Consider the following 26,204-nt stretch of genomic DNA (forward strand, 5'->3'; position numbering starts at 1 on the left):
ACTTAAGATCGTAGCGCAGACCATAACAGCACAAGTACTGATTCGAGCTTACAGCTCACTTATTGTAGTCGGTGTTTTGAGCCTTTGAAACATGTGAGTTTTCTGAAAATGCTTCTTTACATGCTGCTTTCCTTTAAATAAACTACATGATTATTCAAGTGCTCTTACGTCACCCCGTGCATTTCTTTGGTTTGGTGTATTGGGTTTTAACGTCCCAAAGCGAATCAGGCTATGAGTGTCGCCGTAGTGAAGGCCTCCGGAAATATCGACCACCTGGGGTTCTTTAACGTGCACTGACATCGCACAGTACACGGGCCTCTAGAATTTAGCCTCTATCGAAATTCAGCCGCCGCGGCCATGATCGAATCCGGGTCTTTCGGGTGATCAGCCAAGCGCCGCAACCACTGAGCCACCGCGGCGGGGCCCTTGTGCATTTGTGTCATGTTTTCCCAAGCAAGGAAAGAGTAGCCGGTAATCCAAGCCATAGACGTCAGCATTCTTTAACAGGACTAACAAGAAACCCTACAGTGCATTAGGCAACGTAGCGTGTCTATCTTGAAAACCTGGTACACATTTTTTTATTCTTTTGAATTCTCTCTATTCTGTCAGGGCTTTTCTATAGTTAGTCCAGTTTTTCCCTATTCAAAAATGCTCCTTGTCTGTAAATATCAAACTGCCAATCCTGCATCATTTATAAACACCTCTCTAAAAAACACGTTACCCTAGGCGTTCCTTTTTGTCAGTGATATCTTTGCATTTTTCAAATGTGTTTGTCACAGGGTAAGAATACTATCACGTTGTGGTGACGGCAGTCAGGAAGGCAGCAAAACACGCAGCAAAAATATGTTTATGGGGCAGACCTGCGCCTCTATGAACTGAATGACCATCAACTGTACTCGCCGGTTGTCAAAAAGAGTGGCCGCTGCTCTCAACCATGCTCAATTTAAATCTGACAAACAAATTTCCTGATAATGCGTGCAGAGTAGCCACAGCAGTCTGGAACAACTTAGAATTGCTTCCGCCTGGCTGCAAAGTTTGGAGATAAATCTGGTTGCGTATTGAACCACAAACAAAGCGAAAGAGCCGAGTCCCGGCAGCAACAAATAACAAATAAGCGTTACAAAGCTTTGCGGCGTAATTCCCATCTTAAAGAAGCATCGACGCGAAGCTTTGATATTGTCACGGCTAGAGAGTCCGGACAGCCAGGACACGTTTTACTGGGAAGCGCCAGGCAGCAGCGAACTCCCGAGAGGAGACCGAAGAAGCAGCGACGAAGAAGAAACACTGCCAGCCACCATGGTTAACGCTAGCCAGAATAGCGGTTAAGGCAGTTCGGCCGGGAGACGGCGCCACGAGAATGCCCAGGAATTGATGGATTGGGCTCCACACCCGAACGAGATACCAAAATCGCTGTAGCGGCGGTGGTCGATTCGTCTTTACGCGAAATGACCAGCGCGTCTCTCCGAGGCTGCACAGCTGCAGAGTCCAAGGAAGTAGCCGTTGCTCTAGCGGTGGCGGAGGGCTATAGAACCGGCCGGTCATTAACTATACTCACGGACTCTCAAACAGCCTGCCGAAATTACATGGATGGCAGGATAGGTCGTCACGCGCTCCGTATACTCCTCGCAGCGAGCGACAGAATTAAAAACCGGGAAGAACAAAACGACAAGATCCGACACAAAATTGTGTGGGTACCGGGGCACACGGGGGTGGCAGGGAACCGAGAGGCCGACAGGATAGCTCGAGGATACATTACTTTCCGAGCTTCCGACGAGACCACGGAACTCGCGCCAGCGCCCAGGGAATACTCGGCCATACTACAAAACTATAGAGGCAGAAGAATGCGATATCCCCCACCGCACAAATCTCTCAGCAGAGAGGAAGCTGTCACTTGGAGACAATTACAAACAGGCTCTTTCCCAAACCTACATATACTAAACAAAATGCACCTTACGATATACACGAACAAATGTCCCTGGTGCGACGAAAAACCTACACTATACCACATCACATGGGCCTGTCAAAACATAGACGTGGTCCCCAAAATACAAAACCCGAGTACGGGGCAGTGGGAGACTCTGCTGTCCAGCGACCGCTGCGAAGACCAACAAGGTCTGGTACAGCGAGCTCAACGGGCGGCAGTGGCCAGCGGAGCCCTGGACTGAGGGCTACCGACCACTGATTAGAGGCGGACGACTTCGACAGAGAAGGCTCCTGGGGGTAGAACCAAGACGTCTCTGAAGATGCCCCCAAACCGCAGGAAAAACCATTAGTGTAAATAAAGTTTTCCCTTCCTTCCTTCCTTCCTTCCTTCCAGGCTGGCAAGTGACATCCCTGTGGCGAGGGTTGTAACGGTGAGCGTCCTTGTCTTGTTCATGCCGGATATGCTGCTGAGCAAGTTGGCTGGCGGCCTCGGCTTCGTGAACAAAGCGGTCGGCCCCCACGACAGCGGAGTTTACACTACCAGCAAGAAGCATTGCGTCGAGCATAGTCGTGGCTTCGCGACCGTGGACTAAGCGAAACGGTGTGAAGTGAGTCGTCTCTTGCAGGGCAGTGTTATATGCGAAAGTAACGTAAGGGAGTACTGCATCCCAGTTGCGGTGGTCGTCGTCGACATACATAGAAGTAATACCGGCGATCGTCTTATTTAGGCGCTCAGTGAGTCCATTAGTTTGCGGGTGATAAGCTGTTGTTCGCCGGTGACTGGTGCCGCTGAGTCGCATAACTTCCTGTGCCAGCGCAGAGGTAAATGCCGTTCCTCTGTCCGTTATAACGACTGGGGGTGCGCCATGACGAAGCACGATATTGTGCATAAAGAAGGCGGCAATTTCCGCAGCTTTTCTACGGGCAAGAGCAATCGTTTCACAGTATCGACCTAGGTAGTCGGTGGCCACCGCAATGTACCGTTTACCCAGCGAAGACTTCGGAAAGGGGCTGAGTAAATCCATGCCGACTTGGTAGAAATAACTTGTGGTGGATCAATAGGCTGCATTAGTCAGGCTGGCTTAGTCGACGATGTCTTGCGACGTTGACACTCGCGGCAAGTTCGGGCGTAGTGTTTCACAACCACGGCGAGCATGGGCCAGTAATACTTTTGCCGCATGCGCGCCAACGTTCGGGAGAAACCAAGGTGACCAAAGGAAGGGTCATCGTGGCACGCCTGCAAGACTTCATCGCGAAAGGTATCAGGTATAACGAGCAGATAGACAGCCTCCGTCGGCCCATAGTTTTTTTTGTACAAGATGCCGTCCCGTAAACAGAAAGATGACAGGCCGCGTGAAAAAATACGGGGCGGAGACTGAGCGCTTCCCTCGAGATAGTCAATCGGGGACCGTAATTCAATGTCGTCTCGTTGGCGTTGAACCAGGGCGGATGTGGAGATGACCCCAAGGAAAAGGGAATCGTCGTCGAGGTCGGCTCTGTTGGTTGGAAGTAGGGCACGGGACAAACAATCTGCATCACTGTGCTTTTGGCCTGATTTATACACGATGGTGACATCAAATTATTCCAGTCGGAGGCTCCAGCGTGCAAGTCGCCCTGAGGGATGCTTGAGGTTTGCCAACCAACACAGCGAGTGGTGGTCGCTCACCACTCGGAAAGGGTGGCCATACAAATAGGGCCGAAATTTCATTACTACCCACAGAATAGCTAGGAATTCCTTTTCGGTGGTGTAATAGTTAACGTCAGATAGTGATAATGTGCGGCTTGCGTAAGCGATTACACGTTCGACACCATCCTGCCACTGTACAAGGACCGCGCCAAGGTCAACTTTACTCGTGTCTGTGTGCAGTTCTGTATCAGCTGCCTCATTGAAATGCCCAAGTATGGGTGTACTTTGAAGACGCGTGCGGAGCTCTTCGAAGGCATGTTGTTGCTCCGGACACCAGAATAACGGTTCTTTATCTTTGGTGAGGCGGATAAGGGGCTCAGCTATTCGGGAGAAGTTCTTCACAAAACGCTGACTATAGGCGCAAATACCCCGAAACGGCGCACACTTCGCTTCTCAGCAGGACTGGGAAAAGGCGACGGCGGCAGCCTTGTCGGGGTCTTGGTTAACGTCCTTGGCGCTCACAATGTGGCCCAAAAACTTCAGCTCCTAGAAAGCGAAGTGACATTCTTCTGGCTTAAGGGAGAGAGCGGCTGAACGAATAGCTTCGAAAGCAGCGCATAAACGGCTGAGGTGTTCTTCGAAAGTGTCGGAGAACAAGACATCATCCAGGTAGACGAGGCAGGACTGACATTTGAGGTCAGAAAGCACAGTGTCCATCATCCGTTGGAAAGTTGCCGGAGCAGAGCATAGAGCAAAGGGGAGCCCACGGAATTCGTATAAACCGTCCGGGGTAAAAAATGCGGTCTTCTTCCGGTCACCTTCGTCCACCTCTTCTTGCCAATAGCCACTGCGTAAATCGAGAGATGAAAAGTATTTGCCGTGGCGCAGCCGGTCCAGGGAGTCATCAATGCTAGGCAAAGGATAAAAGTCTCTCCTGGTTACTTTGTTCACACGTCGGTAATCAACACAAAACCGTAGGGTCCCATCTTTCTTTGCAACTAGGGCCACAGGTGACGCCCACGGGCTTTTCGATGGCTAATTCGGTGGTGATAGCGTCCTGGAGCATTTCTTGAACTTGCCTTCGAATTGCATCCCGGCGGTCGTCGAATAGAATGACCGCCGCTCGCGGCTATGCTCAATTTTAAGCTGATGTCGAACTGGAGATGAAGCGTGTAGAGTGACTACAACATTCTTGAGCAACCTAGAAACGACTCCTCCTGGAAGCGATCAGCAGATATAATCTAGTCACGTCTTGCATCACGAAGGGATAAAGCGGTGCGCCGGCAGCTTTGAAGAATAAACAAACACACACTGCAAAGATTCGCAGCATTACTCCCCTCTCAAAGAAGCATGCACCGGATTCCAAGAAGCATTCACCCGAGTTTAGGAATTCTGCTGGTCGGGTGGGAGGCGCCTTTCATTGCTGACAATCTTCCCAGGTTTTGACGTAACGTATGAGATCGGAAGACTGTCGGGGTCAGTAATACTAGTTTTGAACGCCGCGCAAGGGGCGAGAAAACTAAACATTCGCAGCTGCCTGCTCGTCCATTGAAACCTGCAGAATTTCTTCGCGAAAACTTGCAGGTACAACAAGGTACGTGGTTTTGTTTGGTGAGAAGTTCTTAACGACGACATTATTCAGCACCCAGGAAGACGAAAATCCCCGCTTGAACGAGGAGGGAGTGAAAAGTCATGCCTTCGAAATACTCCAGGAGGCGTTGCTGGTCAGAGTCCGAACGTTGCTGTTGCACAACAATGCTCGAGCTGATAGGTCGCAGGAAAGCGTAGTCATCATCGTCTCGCGGCGCTGCGTAGCAGGGGCTCGTGACAGGCAATCGGCGTCAGAGTGCTGGCGCCTGCACTTGTAAACTACGATGACGTCAAACTACTTGAGCCGTATGCTCCATCGAGTGAAGCTGCCAGACGGGTCCTACAGGTTGGTGAGCCAACACAGCGCTTGAGGGTTAGTCAGAACTTTGAAATGCTTCCTATACAAGTATTGGCGGGATTTCGGCACACTATGTCAAGACATTTGTTTTCTGTTGTGGAATAATTGGGTTCAGTCTTTAAAAGCGTCTGGTGTACGTGTTCTCTCTTTCGCAGCCTTGCTATTTGTCGACGACAACGGCGCCTAGCCCCACCCTACATGCGTCTGTACTAATTTCGGTTTTGCCGCATTCGTCTATGTGCGAGCCCCGAGTGCGTCGCCTAAGTGTGATCCCTGATGATTTTATTAAGGCGAAAGCCTTTAATGCCTCATACTGTCGTTAGCAGACGCGTCGGCAGGAGTGTCGACAGACGCGTCGGCAGATTCGTTTGCCTTTCGGCGTCACTGCTTAAAAAACGCAAGGTTCCAGCATGAATAAAGGCGCATCTAGTGAATGCATGGGCTGCATAAATGAAATAAAAGGAGTAAAGTCAAGAAAAGGAAAACAAAAATAAAAACAAAATAAAATAAGGTGTGAAAATAAAAATAAACAACAATAAAATTAAGAAAAGGAGCAAAAAATAAATAAAAAACAAGATATGAAGAATAAAGAAGTAACAAAATCAAACAGTGCACCAGGAAACGCTTTCGCCTTGCAGCACTTTAGAGAGCCAAAGTGCACCTTGACTTTTCTCTTTTGCCTCTAGCACTTGTCGAAGCCTTTTTAAAAGGTCATAAAAAGTCGCAGATAGCACGACCACGACCGAGTATGCGAGAAAACGACCACAACCAGGTATGCGAGAAAAAATTGAATCGAATTAAAAAGTTATTCTTTCCAGTGAAGTGAAAGAAACGGTCCTGGCACTAAAAGCTACTGGGTAGCTTGTATATTATCAGAGGCCCGCTTGAGCAAGGTAAAAAAAGTAAAACTGAAAAGACAGAGCTACAGAGAATGCACATACAGACAGACAAACATATATATGAAGCACGTCGTGACATAATACGTAGCGACATTTTCGCTCGTCAAGCAAAGGAATCAAAATGAAATGAAAATAAACCACCAAAGACCGTCGAATAGTATTCGACACTTCGTGGTTAAAACCTGGGAAAACTAGGTGTTCAAGGTGACGCACCACATAACAAGAAAAAAAAACGACAGAGCTAGATGAAAGACAAAAACTAAAGTCCTTCATGGGTGATACAAAAATGACTGGGTCGTTTATACAATAATTTAAGGCGTGTGTAAAATGAACTGAAGGCTCTGGTTGCGATAAAATGTCCTCCTTCGAGGAAGAACTATTCGAGTTTGCTTCTGGCGACGAAGCGTTTTTCTTTAAGACTGAGTCTAGCAAGAATCCTGAGAAAGTCCGATACGCATTGCGGCGAGAATGCAGTAAGCGATACTCAAACGTATCATAGACGCGAAGGATGCTCTACTGAGGAAATAATCTTACCCCTTCACAAACGCTAGTACTCTATCCATTACACGGTTCAATGTTCCTGGGGACGAATAAAGCCCAGATGCCTTTACCTTGAAATCGTAGAGGCCATCGACCTTTATAAAGGCATTCTACTCACCGTCCTTTTCATCGAACTCGATTCGTCAATACCAGTTCTTTAGGTCCATGGACGCGAAATATTTGACATCGCAGTGAAGGTCTCGGGTGTAGCCGATTCGGTGAAGCGTGCAGACACCTTTCTTTAATATGCTGTTTAGTCGACGGTATTCGACGCAAAGCAAGAGACTACCATCCTTTTTTTTCACGATGAGGAACGGGGCTCCACAGGGGCTCATCAGTTGCATGGATGACATCGTCGCGCAGAATTTGCTGAACTTGTCCTCGGATGGTTTGGCTTTCACGCGTCAAAGGTGGAGGGAGCTTTGGCGGAGAGATCGGGAGCGCCGGAGAATTACAGTGTAATATTCGGCAATTGGCTTTTGCCTGGTCTGCAGATCTAGTCTTGTACTTTCCGGGTTAGGTCTTGGTTTATGTCGTAGAAGAGTTTCACTCTCCCTAGGAGAACGATCTGAGATGCCCTCGGACAGATAGAAGGCGTCTTGAAGGTCCGATAGCTCCCTAAAAAAAATGAATCGTTCCTTTGTTGACATGCGGATATTCTGCGCTGAAGTTCGTCGGCATCACATCAGCCTGGTCTGTGCGAAAATGAGTGATGCCTCTTGCGGTACCAATTCCTCCATCTGCAATCCACTGCGCGTTCCTGTGAATTGTGGCTTTGGTTTTCTTCGCTTCCCTGACAGCTGCGGTGCCCGCGTCGCTGGAGTAGGGTGAGGCTCTCACTTATTCTTCCATGTCAATGGGGATAACGATGTTCGAGGTTAGTCATCGAACGGATGGCTTCGTCGGTCGATAGCGGGATAAGTTTGGAGCGAAGGTCGATGATCGCCTAATGCTCACTGTGAAAATCTATGCCCTCTATCAAAACTAGGGAACATTGCGGCTGCACTACGAAGGTCAGAGCGTAGGTATGTCTGTCGACGGTCCCTCGCGCTGTGCATCCTGCGGATGGCGCAATAAGGTGCCTTCCAGCCATGCGGATTTTGTGGGCTCCCAAACAGTTGTGACACTGCTCAGCTGCAAGGTGAACATTCCATTGATCGCTCCATAATCTGACCCTATCTCAGTTGGAGCGGTAACTTTCCGAACCTTCAGCAGCCATTTCCATGTCTGGCGACCTGATTCTTGCTTTCCACTATGTCCTCGACGTGGGGTTACGGCTTCATGGGTTTGAGAACTATGGGTAGAGCCTGTCTTCGCAGCTTTTCCGTGTGGCGGCTTCATTTTGAGGGCGATTTTCATTGTGGCCAAGGTTGGCGTTGTATGCCGAGCAGGCGTGACGTTGGTGCCATATTCCTGCTGCGTGGTCGGTGCACCTTCGGTGTCGCCCTTGTTAGCATCTTCACATTCAGAGTTTTCTACCTTTAGTTTCTGCTATGGGGGCTCGGACACCTTACTTGTACCGCGGCTGCCTAGCTGCGGCGTGGCGACGAGAAGCGTGAGGCTGACGGCGATGGTGCGCGGGAAAGGTGGTTTTGGCACATACTTCTCTCGACCCATTAGTCCTCGACTTCTTGCCGGTGTTGGTCGCAGCTTTTTCTGCACTCTACCCTACGCCACTGCCGTGGCGTAGGTCGTGGCTTGAGTTGACTCTGGAAGCATCGATGGCGTGGAGCTAAGCGCATTCTGCAGTTCGCGGATGATTTTCGCGATGGTTGCTAGTGAGGCTGGTTGAAAGACAGTAGCAGCCAACGCAGCACTTCTCGGACAATGTTGCCGTTCACATCCCGTAGGATTCTTCTTTTTCTGTGTTGTCATATTTTAGTGGCGAGGCGTCTTAGGACGTTCATGTGTAATAGCAGGATCGTGCTTTTTTCTCAATCATGGTCGCTCCGTTGGTGAATTTGGCGACGGCATTACGTGGATTACGGATAAGGCCAGAGAAAATTCCATTCATAGCACTTCTCGTCAAAAGTTCAACCTACTTGCCCACTTTCTTATTTTGTATGTAAGCAGTCGCTGTCTCATTTTCAGCAGTTTGATACGAGACTGCAGCTGTAGCTGCCCTCTTTTCCGATTATACTCACAAATTTTTGAGGAACTCTCGTTTCAACGATTCCCCCCTCACCTGGGACGCTTTGCGGTTCTCGTGCCAAATTTTGGCTCAGCCATCCAGAGCGACGAAAATGTGCCTCACTTTCACTTGCACATCCGAACTGTTAAATACGGTGACACGCTCTAACTGTTCAGCCATTCTTCAGAATTGTTGCTCGGTGAGATGTTGAATCTGGGCCTCAGCAGGGGCTGGTGGAACGTAATGGAGGCGGTTCTAGTAGCCGTGCTTGACGTCGGTGCATAGGACGCGCGGCCCGCTAGTAGTCCGTATTCGAGTGAGCGCCTTGGCAGACGACGCTGCATTGCAGTTTGTGGACAGTTTGGACTTCTTCTATGGCTTGCCCGGGATTTTCATCTCAGGAAGGGCTCTGGCTGCTTAGGCGGCTCCCAGGGGGCGAGAATGACAAGGACGTTCGTTAGCACCGGCACTTAATGTCACGTAGTCCTGAAAGCAGTCAGAAAGGCAGCGAAAAACGTCTCTAAAAGAAACTGCTATTGGGCAGCCCGCGCCCGAAAAGAACCGCATCACCCGGCAGAGGCGTAGAAACAAGCGTACCCATTGTAATGATCGGAGGCACAGCCAGCGGAGAACGGCGAGCCAGTCAGGCGCCGTCAGGTATGCGGCCGAAAGCGCTGCTGTTTTTCGGAGAAGACGCAAGGAAAAGGGTGCCTGGGGGCGGCTTCTGGCGACGGCGTCGGCGGACAAAGGCTGTAATCCGCTTCGCCGGCGATGCTGACTGCAGCTCTGGTGCCGAACTGCGCTCCTGGGGACTGGCAGCGGAAACAGGCGAGCCAGTCCGGCGTCATCAGGCTACTGCGACGGAAAGCGCTGCTGTTCGGGGGAGGCTGAGTGCTTCGCTTCTCCCGGACTGCCGGACTGCCGTGGACTAACGGAAGGGACCCAGTGGCGACTACAGCGGGGGCGACGGCGCCGCCAACTCATTAACCGCGTGCGCCCTGAGGAGCCGACAAGGCAGGGCGACACGGCTGATTTGTCCCTGAAGAGGTCACCGGTGAGCGGTCAGCGCTCGCGTCCCCATCGATCAAGCTCATCATACAGCAGCAACGACCTTTGGGCCTGGTCAAACAGTTCGCGACTGAGAGACGCCAAGTTCCTCCTTGCCCGTGTGTGTGTGTGTCTGTGCAGGGTGCGGTGCCACGTGGGGAAGGCGAAGCCTAAGAAGACGCGAGCGGCCCATTGGGCGCTCAACCAGAGATCAGAGTCCCTAGCTGGGTGTCTGGGGAATGTGAACTGCATTTAAGCAGCAACCTGTGGGTGCCAGATGATCCTCCCCCATTTTCTGAATTTGGTCTACTTGCTACTGTACAAAATGTAAAATAGACGTTCCAGCTTGCTATTCCTCCCGAAGGCTTCCCTCCGTAGTCTGGCTGCTTCGTCCTCATGCGGTGAAGACCCTGGTCCCGATCCCCGGTCACATCACCATCTTAATGACCGGTTTCCTTATCCCACCATCTCTTTGCCCTTTTGCACTGACAGTTTTTTTGCATGTAGAACCGACCTTCGTTTCCTCATACTCCAAAATATTTGTATTCAGCATCTCTGGCTAATTCATGGCCTTGTATCATAAATACGCGATCAGGTATATCGTTTAAATCATCACACCTAACTTAACTACATTAATACTGAAATCTAAAGCGTCTCCATCCCAAAAAGAATTAAACAGAGTTCGAAAACCTTCCTAGCTATCTGCTAGCAGTATAATATCGTCCGTACACTTTAACCGGGCATCCGTTGCTAAACGTCTTTTTCAACTGATCTTCACCACACAGTAAACCTCGATTAAATTCTTGTAACCTTCTTTCCATATTTATTATTTAAATACTGAATAGTAGCACTGATAGAATGCAACTTTGCCTGAAACTTTTGCGTACATCTACAGTTGTCGTAACTTTTATCGCTTCCCATGCGAATTCAAGTTTGTTATATCGGTATACTGCGTGTAGGAAATCAATTATCTTATGGCCGGTGCCTTCACATTGTCATGTAGTGGTGACTGCAGTCCGCGAACAGGAACGCAGCGAGAATTGCTCCTAAACGAAATTCCTTATTCGGGCTGACTTGCGCCCGCAAGGAACTAAATAACTCGGCGGTGGCGTATCAACAAACGTGCTCGGTGGTCGTCGAACAGAATGCCCGCCACTTGTTGCATCGGTCAATTTAAAGCCGGCAAGGAAAATATGAGATAACAGGTCAAGATCAACTACAGTAATCTTGAAAAACGTACATGCAGCTCTTCACGGCTCTGATGAATCGAGAATAGTCCGGTCGCTTCTCGTGTCACGAATAAAAATGATAATGCCCCGTTACTGTGACGTTGAGCGCGAACGAACACTACAATGATACGTGGGAATATTTTTATATGTTCCAAAAGTGTTCCCTGTACACGTTGTCGTATGCACCACTTATGGCGAGTAGACCTCCTCAGCTATTTCTACGTAATGTACACGAACAGTCGTGTACTCGTTCTCTGAGCGCGTACCCATCTTCAACCCATTTTTAAGTTTTCCAAATATCGTATTCCTTTCTACCAATGGCTGGAATTTTAATTTCACCGCCTGCGTTGCTATCCTCTATACAAGAGATGTAATGTCAATTTGCATCAAAGATATGACAGAAGGCAACAGCCACCGATAACAAGAAGCATACGAGATGTTTTTTTTTAATTTAATTTGTTGTTTTCATCGAAGGGAGATTAATAAATGCCGTAAAAAAAGCAGCGCATGCCGCCGTAAGGGTCTGAATCAGCGACCTTCAAAATTCGGAGGATGTGGGTCGCACAAGGAGAGAGAAGTTGAGTACCAGAGGCAAAGACGACAGAGGAGAGAAGAGGAGCAGCAGGAAGAAAGGAAGTAGGCGTGCGCCCGCTCAGAACGTGTGTGTGTGTGGAACTGGGAAATAGAAGCACAGGTGGACTTAGGTGTGAAGATAGCAGCACGCGGATTCTGGGGGAACTGAGGGCGGCGCCCGCAGCACCTGTATGTCTATTTCTAGCACTACCCTATTGAAAATATTGAACGTGGATTCTGCGTGCCTATCTTTGCGTGTTTATTGCCACGCACATTGTGACGATTGAGCGAGGTCGCAGAACGCGAGACATATTTCACACAATTTGCGCAAGCCGAGCAAGCTCGCAAATGCGAGACATCTGTCACATAACGTGCGCAAGCCGCGTAAGGCTCGTACAGCAGGAGACATCCTTGCGTGATATGCGCAAGCCGGGTGGGGCTTCCAGAATGTCCGAGAGCCAAGGGTGAGTCCCAGAATGTTCAAGAGCCTTGTCTGGCTCACAGAGCACTAGACAGTGTCAAATGGAGTTACCATCATGATACTGATAATACCTTGCATGGCTGCAAGGCTCCTACATCACTGCTCAACACATTATGCCAATGCCCTACCTTAAGGCCTCCTCATCTGTCTGTCACTGCCTCATTCAGCATGCATGTTGTGAGATAACAAGCTTTGCAGCAATGGTGCTTCGTGGGATGGCTCTCATGTGTGTAGCATGCTTGCAAAAGGACATAGATAAGGTCACCTTAACTGGCTTTATTAATGCCACATCCCTCATGACGGGTGCCACACAGTGGCTAAACAATTTCTTCAGCTTCTCCAAGTCCAGCAGGTTGGCGTCTTGATCCAGGTTCTCACTATGCAGCACCTGCAAAAAGGTAGCAGTATATGCAAAAAAATTCAGTTAATTTGTTTTCTGGAAATTCCAGAAAAGGGCACAAGTAGTTCTTCCATTAATGAACTAATGATGATTTCGAAAAGTATCAGGTTTGAAATACAGACATTGGAAAACCCGACTCAAGCACGCAGACTGCTCAGCATCAAACCTGCACAAAATCTAATAACCATGTCACACAGGCATTTTGAAGGCTTTCAAATGGCTATCAGCTCAGTTGCAGCTAAATGGGCATTTCCAATAGCCACAGAGTCCCTAGAACAGTGTGGACATCTATCAAGATTTTGAAGGCTTTTCAGTGTTAGAAATTTGCACTCAGACATGGAGCACTCGCAACTTACGGTAAGGAATAAAATCAAAGCAATTTAATTGCTGAAAGAATACTCAACATGAAATGTACAACTTATTTCACTGAAAAAAAAAGAAGGCTGGCCACAAAACACTGCAGCAAGCGTATTATCACTGTTGCCAATAGCACAAAAACAATAAATACCACCTTTTCAAAACTGCGTGAGTGCTACAACAGCTTCCCAGAAAAATTATCAACTGTGACAGTGGCGCCACAGCAGTTTGGTGCGAGATGATGAAATATCTCTACGGCGATCAAGTATTCTGTGTAGCAGCGGCATAACTCCCGAGTTGAAGTGCAAATCTCAAAGCTCAATCTCCCACCCTGATATCTTTAAATACATACTTAAATTCATTGCAGCGTGCTGCAGAAGTAGGTGGTCAGATCATTCGAGAGGATACCTGCAAGCTATCTCAGGAGACGAAAGATCTGATGAAGAAACGCCAAAGCATGAGGACGTCTAACTTCAGAGATAGAATAGGACTAGGAGAGCTATCGAAGTTATTTATAAGTGCAAGGTAGCCAACATAAGAAAGTTTAACATGGAGAAAACCTAGCATGCTCTAAAGCATGAAGGTAGCCTAAAATCAGTGAAGAGAAAACTAATCACTGGTAAAAACCAGATGTATGCGCTAAAAGACAAAGAGGGCAATGTCATAAGCAATATGGATAAGATAGTTAAAGTAGCCGAAGAGTTCTACACAAATCTCTACAGTAGTGAATGTAATCAGAACGTTACAGAGAGAGGCAGTAGAGCACAGCAATGGGACATCCCTCCAGTAACGAGGGAGGAAGTAAAGAAAGCCTCAGGAGCAATGCAAAGGGGTAAAGCAGCTGGTGAGGATCAGGTAACAGCAGATTTGTTGAAGGATGGAGAAGAGATTATGCTAGAGAAACTAGCCACCCTGCATACGCTTGCCTCGTGACCACGAGCGTATCAGAAGCTTGAAAGAATGCGAACATTATTTTAATTCATAAGCAAGAAGATGTCAAGGACTTGAAGATTTACAGACCGATCAGCTTACTATCCATGGTCTACAAGGTATTTACTAAGGTAATCACTAATAGACTCAAGACAACCTTCGAATTCAATCAATCAAATGATCAGGCAGGCTTTCATAAAGGATACTCAACAAGAGACCACATTCATGCAATCAATCAGGTGATAGAGAAATGGGCAGAATACAACCAACCCCAATATATAGCCTTCATTGACTACCAGACAGCAACTGACTCGGTGGAACCACAGCTGTCATGCAGGCATTGTGGAATCAGGGTGTAGAAGAGTGTTATGTGAAAATATTGGAAGATATTTATAACGACTGCACAGCTACCATAGTTCTCCATAAGGTCAGCAATAAAATTCCAATAAGGCAAGGTGTCAGGCAGGGAGACACGATTTCACCAATGCTATTCACCGCCTGTTTACACGAGGTGTTCCGGGGCCTGAAATGGGAACAGTTGGGGAGAAGAGTTACTGGAGAATACCTAAGTAATTTGAGATTCCCTGATGGCATTGCCTGGCTAAGCCACTCAGGATATGAACAGCAAAGCATGATGAATGAGTTAGACAGGCAGAGCAGAATTGTGGGGCTAGAAATGAACATGCAGAAAACCAAAGTAATGCTCAACAGTCTAGCAAGGGAACAGCAGTTCATAATTGGTAGCGAGGTGCTAGAAGTAGTAAGAGAATATGTATACTTAGGGCAGGTAGTGACCACTGATCCAGATCATGAGAGGGAAATAACTAGAAAAATAAGAACGGGGTGGAGCGCATATGGCAGGTTCTCTCAGATCGTGAAAGCCAGTTTGCCAATATCCCCCAAGAGAAAAGTCTAACACAGCTGTATCTTACTGGTACTCACCTATGGGGCAGAAATGTGGAGGCTAACAATGAGGGTTCAGCTTAATTCAAGGACAACGCAGTGAGCTATGGAAAGAAAAATGATAGGTGTAACGTTAAGAGACCGGAAGCGGGCGGAGTGGGTGAGGGAAAAAACGCGGGTTAATGAAATCCTATTTGAAATCAAGAGGAAGAAATGGGCTCGGGCAGGGAATGTAAGGCGAAGGCAAGACAACCGCTGGTCCTTGAGGGTAACAGAGTGGATTCCATGAGAAGGTAAATGTAGCAGGGGGCGGCAGAAAATTAGGTGGGCGGATGAGATTAAGAAGTTTGCGGGGATACGCAATTGGCAGAGGACATAGTTAATTGGAGAGACATGGGAGAGGCCTTTGCCCTGCAGTGGGTGTAGTCAGGCTGATGACGATGAATTTTAACTAATGTATACAGCACTCTATGCATTACAGTTATATGTGTCTGGCCTGCTACAGCCTAGAAATCTTCCATTACAAAATAGGGAAGTGGATAGCAAAACTACAGCACGACAGTGGCTATGAAAACAGATATGGCACATCTGCAGGTAGTAGTCCTGGAAAGTGCATGTTTTTCAGTCAGAGCCAATAACACTCTAAATTCATAGATGCCATCTCTCGTGTATGTCAACAGGCTATCACAGAAGCTCAGACCAGGAAGACTATCAAGAAGGAATAGGACCCAGAGATGAGGGGCAAAGAAAGTACACAGCATGAGCAATGACTCACAACTGAATTTACTGCCAGAAACCTCATTGCAATCGTAATTGCAATTGTAATCATGTAGGAAGGTTGATGCTTGCATTGCGCATGACACTGTTTTTAGCTGAGCGGTCGGGAGCTTGGCAGTTCCTTGCATCTGCTAGACATGGTGCCGAAAAACAAAGGCAGCATTGGAAACATTCCCCAGTCCAGATGGACAAGTTACAATGACCCACAAGATTGTGGAGATGAGGCAGCTAGGTATGCAAGTTCTACTCCCTTAATATTGGGTTGATGCAACAGCCGGCCTGGACAAAGTACACCTGCCTTCAAACCGTAATGTGCGAAATTTATTGGTGCACTATATAATTTGGACAATCTAAATTAGGCTATGAAATCAAAAATTTTCACTAATACTGCCTTCCATTTACTTTCATTTACTTTGATAGCACCTTTATCTTCAATCATGTAGCAAAGAAATGAGAAAAAACACAACCGAGCACAGTTTACATTTGTTAAGCTGTGCTTGACATAGTGCTTTTTTCACTTACTAATGCCTGTCTTCCATTAATCAATGAGTGGGCAAAGGTGCTCAAGCTTATTAGGGGCCAAAAGGCCCTCAGAACCTTGCACCTGGCTCCAGCATTCTTCAAAGAATGAGATAACTGGTGTATGTACGAAATGATCGCAATCCTATGTCACTTTTCTTCCAATGGACGCATTTCCTGATAGCTATTTTTGGCAAGGCTTTTGCATACAGAGGTTAAAACAGATGCCAAAACACCAGCACCTTGAAGGCCGGCTACAAGTCACAAAAACCTTTCATTTACAAAATATATGCACAAAGGCAACAGAGCTACAGAGGCAAGACATGTTATCCTAGCAGTAGCTGCAGTACAAGTACCACTACTGTCAAAAATCTAAAAAAGTTGTACTGCTGTTTTTCGCCCGCCTGTCTCACTGTTGCATTCGTGAGTATATTTGGCAGGTCAAAATTTCTGGCGGTTATCAGCCAGGCTTCATTTTTTTTTCGTATGTTCTAACATTTGCAAGCACGAGCTTTGTAAAAAAAAATGTAAAGGACAAAGAAATGTGATCACGGTTAAAGAATGCAGTGTGAAAAGACAAAAACAAACGAAGAAATGGACACACAGCAGTCCTGTCCACTTTTTCATTTGTCCTTGTTTTTTCACACTGCATTCTTTAACCATGATCACTGACCAACAAGTCCGAACAGCCACTTTAGTTGAAAAGAAATGTGGCCTTTCAATTGTGGTCATTCCATACTTACACAAGTTATATTATTCTGTAAGAACTCTACTGCTATATACGAGGTCGAAGTGCCTTTCTGATGCCTACTCAGCTTATTGAGCACTTTTGGCCACTTTTTAACAAATGAAAGATGGGAGCATGTAAGCGAAATGAGTGCAATGTCGAGCACGCTGCAACTTGTATAGATAGTGCTATTGGTGCTCTGTATCTAACTTCTACATGAAGTTGTATAACCAGAACAGCTGCTGCATCAGCCAGACATGAAAAGTGTACGAACTTAGTTCGAGGAACACTGGCCTCACGTCTCGCTGCTGATTGTAAGACATTCCTCGATATTCCGAGTTTTCTAACACCACCATCATTTTTTGGCACCGTGACCATATCATACAAGAATGTGAGAGCTACTGCATACCTAAAGAAAATATGTGTGTAAGCCAAGCATCAGCCGTTCTATGCAATAAGAAGTCTAAGTGAAAAAGATTCGATGTAAATTAGAGAAAGCCTTGCCATTTTTGTACTTCTGCTTCTATGACTGCTTGCTGGATTTTTTTCTTTAGTTGGAAGCATTCTTCCATCCCTTATCTCTATACACTATTCCTCTGCCAAATGACTGAGTAACCCAAATAGCAATTCCTAAGTAGGGAGGGGGCCTTCCACAGTGACCACACAGGGGCCTTCAAGTTCTTGCAGCAATCAAAACATCCCTTTGTAACACTGGCCTTGAATGCACCACTATACTTTTGTGGCAGGCCAAATACTTATACAATTTGTTTTAAAACCACACAGAAATCCACAACTGCCATTATGAAAACAACCTAGTAATGTAACCATAAGCGTACCTGGCCAGCATGATCAGCATGGAAAGGCGCACAGCTTGTGTGCAGCTCCTAAAATGAAAGCAAATTCACATGATTAATTGCAATTTCCACAAAGACATTCTTGAAAAATCATGTTTTTGCAGCACTCAGCCTCAAGCCTGCCTTATTGCTCTTGCAGCACTGAGGCAAATCTGAGCACAGCTTGGGGTGAGCTGGTGGTATCACATTACGCACCTGACACTACGTGCATCAATCCATTTGTATGATTGAATTTCAGAATGGCGAAAAAGACACACACACAGGAAAAAATGGTGGGTGGATGAGATTAAGAAGTTTGTGGGGATACAGTGGCCACAAGTGGCAAAGGACAGGGTTAATTGGAGAGACATGGGAGAGGCCTTTGCCCTGCAGTGGGTGTAGTCAGGCTGCTGCTGCTGATGATGATGATGATGATGACAGCCAGAGCACACCTACAAAGTAAAACTGTGAACTCGACCCAGCAGCACTTTACTGTGTTGAAAGAGAACAGGTACAATTGAATTACTGCATTACCTTGTTATTATCATTAAAAAGTACAGGGCTCTAAGGACTTCCTAATTTACATCGAAACGAATGGTTTACAGTGAACTTTCACGGATTACACTAACAGGCACTGAAAATCCAATACAGCTGCCCAAGAGAATATTAGGCAGCCGCGCTAGCCTTCTTTTGCGCTATGCTACCTGATACCAGATTAATATTCGAGAGCAATTTACTCATACTCTAGCACTGGGATACGTTATGCCCCAGACTGATGCAGCTGTCTTACTAAAGGCAGAGAAGCTTTCAGTGTGGGTCATGTGTGCTGTGGCGTGAACACATGCACAGGATCGCCTGCTACCATTCAAGTCCTCTGTGTACACAAATGCAGGTGCAATAGAAAACCCACATCACAAATTTGGCTAGTCTGGTCGGCCAAGCATGGGCCAGCTGATAGCACGAAGCAGCAGGTGCGACACATACCATCATCATCAGCCTGACTAGGCCCACTGCAGGGCAAAGGACTCACCCATGTCTCCACATTAACCCTATCCTTTGCTAGGTGTGGCCACCATATCCCCGCAAACTTCTTAATTTCATCCGCCCATCTAACTTTCTGCCGCCCCCTGCTATGCTTGCATTCTTTTGGAATCCACTCCATTACCCTTAAGGACCAGCGGTTATGTTGTCTTCCCATTACAAGCCCCGTCCAGGCCCATTTCTTCCTCTTAATTTCAAGTAGCATGTCATTAACCCGTGTTTGTTCCCTCACCCACTCCGCCCCCTTTTGGTCTCTTAATGTTAGACTTATCATTTTTCTTTCCATAGCTCACTTTGCTGTCCTTATCGTTTGGCACGTGTTTTTTTCTTTGTAATAAGGCATAAAGTATTATACACGGATTACCACATGGCATCCTCCTATGACCGCTAAATAATTTATAATCAAATTTCTTTCTCCTGCTGTATTTGTTTCGGTTTCGACAGCTGAATGATGGCTGTGACGTCAAAGCGAGGTTATTGGTCACGTGAGGCATAAAAAACTGCAATACAATTGGTACTTCTGGCTCTTAAGGAATGCTGGCGTCAGCGCTGTAGCGAATTAAAATGATGAAGCAGCGATTATAAGTGGTTTTTCCACGCCTCACGTGACCTATAACCTCTCTTTGATGTCATAGCCATAGTCAAATTGTTCACCGAAACAGGATGGCAGAAAAAGTTGATTATAAATTATTTAGCAGTCTCACGCGAATACCAGATGGTGATTCATGCATAGTAGTGTCTTCCGCATCATTATATAGAAGAAAACATGCCACCAAGATTAGGTGTCTATACTCTTTTAAGCTGAACTCTTTTAATTAGCCTCCACGTTTCTGTCCCAAAAGTGAGAAACATGCAGGCTAAAGAAAAGATTTCAGCTTAAGTACCAAAGTGGCTCTAATCACACGATGAAGTGGAAAAACTCTCGACACTTGAACAGAGAACAAATAGGAATTCCAACAAAATTTTAGATTCTTGTAAGGCTATCAAGCATTTCTGAATATTGTAAACTGCACTTTCACACATACAGTACGCATGTATGCCAAGCTCACATTCAGTAGCCCTGTTTTCCGGCTGTAATTATCACGGTCTGAGCTCAGTTGCAGATTTAAAACCAGCCAAAAGATGCAACACAGGAAAAGAGATGACAACAGGTTGGACTATCAATTGAATTTTTTGTGAAGGAAAAGAAGGCTCGCATGAAGATGTGCCACACATGACCCACACCAGCGAAAGGCAGGACAACAAATAACTGTCACTGATATACAAGCACGTCATCTAAAAGAGAAAATTCTTTCCGTTGAAGATTGACTAATGGCTTCGCTACTCATACAGCCGTTGCCTTGGAGATATGCATCAAATACCTTACAGATTTGTTTACCACTTCTACACACCACTGAAGTGTCACAGAAATCAGGCGTACACACTGATGGGTCATCTTATGATTTACACTCACGACACTGGCACTGTAGTGCCAGATCAGAAGCTGCCTTCCCCCTAACGAGTTAGTGCTCACTCAGGAACACATTAAAGACACCTGCACATATCCCTGAAGTAGTTTCTTGCACAAGCTAGCAGAATGTGATAAACCACTTCCTGCAAGTCCTGAACCTAGTTTTATGGGATACCATACTGCTATCCCGGGTTTTAACAGCAGCGCAAAGGCCATCAACACAATGATTGGCGCAAAAATTACATTTAAAAATTTTCCCGACACTCGATTTGAACTCATGAAGTCTACACAAAGGACTCCATGATAACCGTTCTGAGGTGAATGGCAGTTCAGCCTAGCCTCTGGAATCTGTGCCAAAAAAAAAACGGAGTCAGCGCATCGCAATTTACTTCCGAAATCAGCCGGTGCTGATGACAATTGTATGTTTTGCTTTCTCTGGCTTATAAAGCTCCACTTTCAGAAAAAGTGTCGTCTTTGTGGTTAGAATGCGGAACTTCATCATCACAGGTCAACTTCAGCTTGCCATCAGTGTCCCTTTAATGCCTCAAAGTTGAACAATAGCTCCATTCATAGAGGAGGGCTGTGCATAAATTTCGACCACCAAAGATTCTTTAACATGCACCGACATTGCATAACACACGAGCAAATATGCATTTCGCCTTGTCGAAACGAAGCCACCACAATTCAATCCCGCGTCTTTGGGCTCAGTAGCCGAACACCAATGCAGTAGGCCACAGCAGCAGGTGAAAAACAAAAGAGAGCCCTTAATAGGCAACCTAACTTGCCAAAATAAACATAACGAGGGGTCACACAAGTAGCAGTGGACTAGGAAAATAAAAGCTACTTGTGTCGGAAGATGTCTTCAGTGCTTACCTCAAAAGCCTGCTTGCTTGCTGGGCATCCTAGCACCAAGTGAAAGGCTGGCACAGCTATACTGGAGAGCTTGGAAGAGGCATTGCTGGTAAAGCTATGTGGAGCTTGCTGCAAGGTAAAAAGACACATTTAACAGCAGCACAGTGCAAAAAATGGACTAGAATCAAGCATGTAAGGCAAAATGCAAGGCACAAAAAGGAGCCGGTCGCAGAATGGAACACGACTGTTTAACCACATTTCGAAGTGGGCCAGGCAACAAGAAATTCATAACCACGGCAGTCATTCACAAGCTAGCCTCAGACGAGACATCACTTGCATATCGATATCCAGCATCGTTTCTACAATACATACCACCATTCAAAAGAACAGACCACAGGAGAACGATATTTTCAGTAGAAGGCTGGTTTGCTTCAAATTCTGCATGCGTCCCTCAATTTGAAATCTGGCATGATTAGCACTGATTTCACATTCTCACAGGTATGATGAATTAATAGTGCCAATTGCAGAAAAACCACACTTTTTCCTTTAACATCAAATAAGGTATTGGAGAGGTACCTCCGCATATTTAAGTCAAAGTCAGATTTATTTGCGCCATTGGTTATAATCATGCAACAATCAAGTTTATTCTTCGTACATATTAAAGGCTCAATTACCCTTAAATTTCACTGCAACTTCGGGATTTAGGCCAAATGGAGCTAGGGCACCTGTGTGCATTTTGCAGTTGTTTGTACCATTTCAGCTCCGAACCAAAGTATGAAAAAGCGAATGCCAAAATAGAGGCGAAAAACTTCAGAGCAATTTGTTTTTATCTCACCGTTCTGCTATTCAAGGCTCGACTACACTGGCTCGGCTATAAGTACGAACGCAGCTGGATCATACGGAGCTTCGTACCTTAAATACACAATTTATAAAAGTACAAGTGAAATACAAGTGAAAGAGGAGGAAGCTCAATCCTAACGGATACAGCTGAATCGCAGTCTACGTAGTTAAACTGCTCGAGCGCTGTTACTTCAATTACAGCGTAACATGCGGCGAGAATGTAAAGCCCGGGCCGAAGATCTATTGGCGGGCACATATTCCATTCTCGGCGAGAGATGAATGGCAGTACGGCGGCAGTACGGCGCCGATATCGTGCACCCCGCGATCGGATCAGCTGTGCATATTTGCATGGCATACTGACCATGACCGTGTGACCACTAACACTACACGCGCATTCATGCCCGTGTGCCGCCAGCAAACAACCTTTCAGCGCTGCGTGCTGCCGCGATAGGCACTGCGTCTTCGCGTCTCTGTACTAGCTGTGTTGACGTGGCCAGTTGTGCGCAAAGGCTTTTAAATAATGAACAGGTTCGAAGAAAATTAACTTACCCCCAAGATGCGAGATGTCACCCGGGTAGTGGTCTCCCACCAGCTGCTCCGCCATGGAGGAAATGAGCCCCGCCGTCAGCATAGCGTTTCCAGTGAAGGCGCGCAAAGGACGACGCGCTATCCGTCGAGCCCGCTGACGCACGCTATAAACACAGGTTTACCCAGCACCTTCACGTTTTCGTACATCGCACCAGCGAATTTCACTGCTGTCGGCACATCACATATCGGAAGAGTGACAAATGCTCATGCCAGCGATGGTTCACGCCCTCGACACCACAAAGGAGGACCACGACTATAGTGAACTAGAATGTATTCACTATAACCACGACAAACGTAGCAACGCTGACCGCCATGTTGTCCCTCCCCAGACGCTGCGTTCGTTGGCTAGCGCTTCGGCCAGTTCCGGCTTCCTTCGGCCCATTTAGAAAGGCATCGCCTCCAGGCATTCCTCCAGGTCGTCTCTTTCGGGCTCTATGCTTTTGGCGTGGCTTTTGGGCAGTGCGATAGCAAAGGATTAAAACCAAATGAAACTTTCGTTACAAAAATAATTAAGTTCTTGTGCACATATTAGCATTAAAAACTTGAGAAATTTGTGACGCGTGGACGCATGAATATGCGTGTCGGTACATGCGTGCGTGCGTGCGTGCGTGAGTGGGCATGGTCTAGCGCGTCAAATCCAAAGCCTATCCGACATGCTGCATGGTTTCTGAGATCACCGCCGTGTGCTCCGCTTGTTTTCTCGTGCTGCTGCTGGGCGGTCTTGTGCGCCGCTGTTACTGTGCTGGAATCGCAAAAGAAGAAGGATTACCAGTGTGTGCTGCCGGTGGGCGCGCTCTCATCCAAGAGTAGTAGCAGCTCCCAATTAAGCGATCCGTCGGGGCATATGTGTTATGGATGTCTGGTCGACAACGATAATGAGGTCAGCAGTGCGGTGCCGTCGTTTGATGAGTCGAACCTTTCGGCCTATTGCTCTGCTAACTTCGTTGCAAAAATGCCTGGCTCATAAGCAGCGACAGTGGCCATTGTTTCTGTGGTGTGTTTCGATTACAAGACGGCGCCCTTCTACAGTGTGGCTTCCTTGGAAACTTAGTCGGCGGTGTGCCTGCAACGCCTGTCGCTGTCAGCTCAAACTGACCGCCTGCGAGCGCTGCCTTCTTTTGCGATGTGAACGGTGACGGGACACTTACTGCCTGTGGCCGGAGCTTATAGCAAAAGCGAAGAGTGTTTTCTATGAAGGTTTGACGAAGTGCGTGTGTCAGTCTGGACCCTTAGCAAGTCATACGAGATGCGACATGCAAAAGTGGTCCACCAGTCGCTTCAGCAGAAAGGAGTGCGGATGTTTTTTACGTTACTTCAATCGAGAACTGCCCATGCAAATATTTCAACTCGTCCCTTGCCTAAACAGCATAGTAAAGAAGCTAAAGCAACAAAACTGCTGTTTCCATGCTGTATATTGATTCCGCACTCGTGCTATAGGTGGGAAATATGTAGCAGTTATTGGCGGAGTTACAGCCTATGAAGCACGTGCAGCTTCATGTAATTGCAGGTTAGGATATGCGCCTTACTTGGTATTGACTTTGTGACCAGACATAGCCATCTGTCAACTAAAAGAAATTTTCTTGCTATAGGATTCTGCAGCATTATGTATGCTTCTGGACACTGAATACCGGGTGCGTCACCTCTCTTGAAAGCACTCAGATTTGTGTACTTATCAGTAGGCTTGAGATGAGAAAATTTTATCAGCTTCTTTTCTTTATTTTATAATTAGCTACACAGCATGTTGCAAAAAAAAAATGTTTTAAGGAAAAGTATTTCAGTTTAGAGTAGAACAGTTCAACAAAGTTGTTTTGGGCATTCTGGTAACTTCAAGATGGTATCTGATGGTTGCATACAGACGCGCAAGTCAAACCTCAAAGGGCATCAAACTTAACAGTACCGCTGAGCTTATCCTTTCGTGCTTTTTATGTGTGTGTAGATCACCTGGGGAAGTTCAGTATTGGATGTTGGATTTCATAGTTCTGCTACAACTCTTATCTTCCTTTCTACACATGAAACATGGCTGAACTTGATTACATTCCCCAAGCAAATACCTGACGCCTTACAAGCGTTCCTTACTGTGCACAGTTGTCCCAGTGCATTATATCCACTCATGTGCAGCACACTGTTGTGTTGCTCTTGGTCTTCAAATGTGACTCTCAGCAATATGATGGAATCATAGTTCATCCAGATGGTCTTTGTGGTAGTGCAAATTTCAAAACAGATTGAAGAAGAATGAAGAGTGTGATACTTCGTCATGCATCATGCAATGCTGGTGCTAATCAGGCAACATGTGTGGTATATATACTTCGCACATTTGAGATTCATTGGATTTGTTCTGGAGCCATACTGGGAATTAATTAATCGATCTGTGATTTGTCACTGAAATTGAGAGAGGGCACTAATTTCTGAACTTTTGACACCAACTGTGAATTCAAAACTGTCTTTTCATGTAGGCTTACACGGCCTTTTTACGTGTATGTAAATTTATGCTAATGACTTTGGAAATTGCTTTGGAAATGGTTTTAGAAATTGCCTCGTAACATTCCTGTTACAGCTCACAATTCGCTTTCTGCACGTCATGTTTGATTGAACCTGATTATATCCCCAAGCTTGTTTGTTGCACCTAACAAACACTGTTGCCCTTTCAGAGTTATTCCATTGATTGACTCCTTTCGAGTGCAAGCAACAAATGGTTGTGTTGCTTCTGATTTCGAAATATGGCTGTCTGCATGACGGGCAACAACATAAATGCTCTGGATGGCTTTCATCATGCATCTATAAGATATCTGTAACTTTCAGAATTGGTTAAAGGAAGAACTGAAGGATGCTGTAAGAGTCATTAGAAGCTTGTTTTTTACATTATTTTACAATGAACTTGCAATGTTGACAAGTTCTTGCTCAGTGTGCATGTTGTCATGTACAGGTCCCTGCAGTATCGAAGGGAACCATTTTGCACTAAAAGATAATTTTTTGGTTATTTGTTTGCTGAAGTTGAAAATGATTAATGGGTACTTACGCCAAGACGAAAATTATAAAACAGCAAAACGTGAGCTTATTGCTCATTATTGAGAAGTAATCATTAACTGAATGCTCGAACTTTGTTTGCTTTCACCCTAAATGGGCCTTTACAGTCTCGACAAGTTGCTACTAAGCAAGCAAACGCACACATGGCCACACGCAGCCTCACTGAGCTTGTTCAGTATGCACATAAGCACGCACAGCTTCGGCAAGCCCCCTCTCAGCACGCAGATGTCCACGCACAGAGAGTTGTCCACGAGAGTCCACGATTTTTTACACGCAAAGAGTGTGCGTGTACGTCTTTCAGCTCACAGTACGCGCATATGTACACACAGGACGCACAGAATGCGTACAGGTAACGCACAATTTCTGCGCATTCGTGTGCAAAATGAACGTGATCGTACAAAAATCACTGTTCTCGTGCAAGCTCACGCAGAGTTTTTTCAATAGGGTAGTAGACGGACAAGTGGTGCGATGTAAAGTGCGTTGTAAAGAGAGCTGGAGTTTTTTGAGCAGCGCGTTGGATAGCTTTCATCGACGGATGAAGAAATGAGCAGTAGGGAAAGCGGAG

At 46.4% G+C, this 26,204-nt stretch overlaps 1 long non-coding RNA gene across 2 annotated transcripts; it reads right to left on the minus strand.

Moving 5' to 3' along the window:
• Window positions 1-12,654: 12,654 nt before the first annotated feature.
• On the minus strand, window positions 12,655-23,287 carry LOC149328774 (uncharacterized). 2 transcript variants are annotated; one of them, XR_016285484.1, is made up of 4 exons: window positions 22,577-23,287; window positions 21,209-21,316; window positions 17,848-17,895; window positions 12,655-12,786 (listed from the first exon to the last, which is right to left on the minus strand). It is a non-coding gene; the product is annotated as an uncharacterized LOC149328774 (long non-coding RNA). The 2 variants fall into 2 exon arrangements; XR_016285485.1 differs by lacking the exon at window positions 17,848-17,895.
• Window positions 23,288-26,204: the final 2,917 nt, after the last annotated feature.

This window comes from Amblyomma mixtum, chromosome 9 (genome assembly GCF_055824585.1).
Source record: "Amblyomma mixtum isolate Tamu chromosome 9, ASM5582458v1, whole genome shotgun sequence".
Classification (NCBI taxonomy): Eukaryota; Metazoa; Arthropoda; class Arachnida; order Ixodida; family Ixodidae; genus Amblyomma; species Amblyomma mixtum.